The following is a 4068-nucleotide window of genomic DNA, read 5'->3' on the forward strand; positions in this document are numbered from 1 at the left end:
AGCTTTTCTAAGATCTTCCCTGGGAACCAAAATCAAAATCCTTTGGGGCAGAAAGAAACCATCCTTACCACATGCCCTTTGTGTTGTAGTTTTTTCTGCAGTCTTGAAACCACTCATTGCTTGGAATCCATCAGTTGTCAAATAATGAAGTAAACAGAGAGAGGCATTATAAACTAAAACATATCACTGGCATCATCTCCAGTCCAATCACCAGTTTCCATAAACTGTAACAATATTAATAATTGCAGGTATTTATTCAAACACAAGTTAAAACATTTTGTCATAGTTTCTCCTAAACAAAAAGGATACTTAAAAATTATCTGCAAACTCTCTTGCAGAGAAATAGGACAAGTATGAATGATTGTTATAAGCCAATATGCGTGCAATTGTCTTCAACTTGACACTAATGAATATTACAACAGTTGGAGTCGTGTAGGTAGAAGTAGTTACACGTTGATTAATTTCACAATCGTGTGATTTTTATCTGGGATCATTAATACTAAAAGTGCATATCTACTATGTAAGATAATAAGACACATTATTGGGATGTTGCAATAATTCCCTAACTAAATGTAAACCAAGGAAATTCAGACTACAGTTTAACCTTAAATGCACACATTAAGGTATGGAAATGCACAATACAAAGACCCAAACAACATCAAATCCAACCTGTAGCAAATCCTTAAAAAAACCCAAACTACTGTTACGATTAGTGCATAACAGAGTTTGTGATCTCAGACTAGATTAAACTGATATCCACATATTCATTCAATATTTTCATTCCTTTATGATGTCAGAAGAACAGCTAGAATTATTTGTTTGCTCTGTTTCCTACTTTACTATCTTCGGACATTTTTTAAGGTTAACATAAAACAGTATTGTGCTGGCATTGATTGGGACATCTATCACACATTTTACCCCAAATCAGAGATGTACCTACTCTCAGACTGAGAGCAACTGTTACTCTCAAATTACAGAAGGATTCTAATTTAACACTTGGAAATTGGCTCCAAGGTCGGACCCAGAGGAGTAGTTGATGGAAGCAAATCATGGCACTCTGTGACCAGTGGTGTCCCCCAAGGCTCTGTTCTTGGACCAGTCCTCTTTAACATCTTCATCAACGATGTGGACATTGGTGTCAGAAACGCACTGGCTAAGCTCACCAATGACACTAAACTAGTGATCCAGACCCACTTGGATAAGCTTAGCAAGTGGGCAGATATAAACCTGAGGATGTTCAATCAGAAAAATGCATGATACTCCACCCGGGGGGGGGGCATGCGTGTGACCGGCAGCACGCTTATAGGCTCGGCAGTGCTACTCTCGCTAGCACCACAGCTGAAAGAGACTTGGGGATCATGACTGACCACAAGATGAACATGAGCCACCAATGTGATGTCGCAGCTGGTAAAGCAAACAAAACTTTGGCTTGCATCCATAGATGCTTCTCAAGTAAACCTCAGGATGTCATCCTCCCGCTGTACTTGGCCTTGGTGAGGCCTCAGCTGGTGTACTGCATCAAGTTCTGGGATCCACAATTCAAGAGGGATGTGGAGAAGCTTGAGAGAGTCCAGAGGAGAGCCACGCGCGTGATCAGAGGGCAGGAGAACAGGCCTTATGATGAGAAGCTGAGAGCCATGGGGCTCTTTAGCCTGGAAAAGCGCAGGCTCAGGGGTGACCTGGTGGCTGCCTACATTAGGGGTGTGCATCAGGATCTTGGGGAACACCTGTTCACCAGAGCGCCCCAAGGGATAACAAGGACTAACGGTTATAAACTCCTCCATGACCGTTTCAGGCTGGACATAAAGAAAAACTTCTTTACTGTCCGAGCCCCCAAGGCCTGGAATAGACTCCCTCCAGAAGTGGTGCAGGCACCTACTCTAGACTCATTTAAGAAACGTTTGGACGTTTATCTTGCTGGGATCCTTTGACTCTAGCTGACTTCCTGCACCTGGGGCAGGGGGCTGGACCTGATGATCTTCAAGGTCCTTTCCAGCCCTTATGTTTCACAGATTCATAGACACTGTTGTTAATCTGAGATTGTCCAAGCATGTTTGCATAATTATTAAAAACAACATGCAGAGAATGCTACAAATGAACACTAACAAGGCTATTACCCAGGATCAAGGGCAGATTCAGAAGGGCCCTAGTTGCGCGACCACAACCCCCCTCTCTAACTCTGGGGCAGGAGCAGCAGTTGGGGACATTTTTAAGTCCTCAAATAAAGTAAGAGTTCCGCAATCTGCCCCTTCCCCTTGGTGCTTAGGGCACATCCCCGCCTCCCTCACTCTTGGGAGGGTGGGGACACAGCAGCAGATGGGATCTCCTGTCCCCATCCCTGTCTACTCCCTCCAGGTGCAAGCCTGGGAGCAGGCACTGGGAGGGGGAACCCACCTGTTCACTACGGCTGTCCCAGGCTCAGCCAGCTCCCACACAGCCTTGCTGGAGCAGCTCTGGAGCTCCCCTTGCCCTCAGGACAGCAGGGACACAGTGGCAGGTTGCTGGAGGGAAGGAAAGTGCCTCTGAACAGGAGGGGAAGAGAGGTAATTCTTAAGTCTCTAAAGCAGATAAGAAAAAAGTTCCTGACTGCTGACCCCATTGGGTGGAGCACCACCCCATGTAGTGCTGGTCACTGCTCCCGCACCCCTCTTTGTAAAACGCTAGATTCACTTCTGCCCAGGTCCTATTTGCTCCCCCCTCCCCTATTTTTTTTTTTTTTAAATACAGTCAAGAGCATCACAAGGCAGTCAGAGCACAGTTATCAGTTTTCCCATGTTCTTACCTGGCCCATTCCTCTGCACACACCTTTCCCAGCTTCCCTGCCTTCCACATCCTGCTTGTGTGGATACAAGCAGACCCATGAATACACAAGAACACAGACATTTCCTATTCTTTGTTTCCCAAATTCCCCTGAACAGCGATTAGAAGTCTTTGCCCTTCTACACTCAATATATAGTAGATCTGGTGCAAACAATCATTTTTGAAAATGAACTGAGTATCAATGGACATTTTATTGTTCATACCTGAACATATGTTCCCCAAGAATGTCCCTTTTCATAAGCAAGCAGTATCATGAGTGGATTGGTGTCACAGAAGACAACAGTGGGGCTAGGACTTTCAGAAAATCCTCTTCCTGGTGCTATATACTGTTGAGATGCTTGGGGTGTTGCAACTAAAACAGTAGTGCAAACTTCATGATTGCTTACTCTGCTGCATAACAGACAAGCTTGTGAGGATATACATGTATGGTTCTTATTTTAGAGGGGAAATGTGCATATTTACAGATGCTTCCAAACCTATTCAGGTTAACACAGTCTCAATTTCTGCTTTATAAAGCACAACTTCTAATTTTTACAGCAGGCTCTGTAAACTGCCTGGTGAATTAGTCTATAGCATCTCTCTTCTAGAAAGTACCCATTAAAGTTAGGATTGGGAAATACTTAAATTTGCATCCACCCTATCTTTTTGCAAGACTCACCTTCAAGCAAAGCCAAGCATGGAAAATTTCAGCCTAGAAGTGGATGAAACTGCATCTGGAAAGAACAAGCAAAATGTCTGCAGCCATTTTTATTTTAGCAAGGATGAAAAGAACACAACAGAAAACATGACTTGTTTTCCTCATTACCAAACAATGTAGATTTTTTTTTAGGTATAAATAACAAATGTAAAAATAAAATGCAAACATTGCCATGTGCAAATCCCAAAGTGACAGGATGTCTCCAATTTTTCTTGCATTCCATAACAGCCTGAGAGCTTGAGCTTGTATTTACACAGCTTTCCACCCAAATTATGAAACTAGTCTTAAGAAAGTAAAAAATGGCACCTGCCAGAGAAGAAATTAATCCTCCTGCACTCACCCTGTTTACCTTGTAAAGGTGTGAAAGATACTATACCTTTGCAATATTTAAAATAGTATTAAGCATAAGCCATTAGATAAAACCTGTATGAATGCAACAGTGAAGTTACTGACTCCTCTTTTGATTTTTAGCTGAGTTAAAACCAAGATCCAAAAAAAAGGACTGGACTGCCTAAAATAAGATGCATATGGAAGCTAGATCTCTAAGTAGG

Source organism: Crocodylus porosus, unplaced genomic scaffold, assembly GCF_001723895.1.
Source record: "Crocodylus porosus isolate Cpor-Errol unplaced genomic scaffold, CroPor_comp1, whole genome shotgun sequence".
In the NCBI taxonomy this organism is placed as follows: Eukaryota; Metazoa; Chordata; order Crocodylia; family Crocodylidae; genus Crocodylus; species Crocodylus porosus.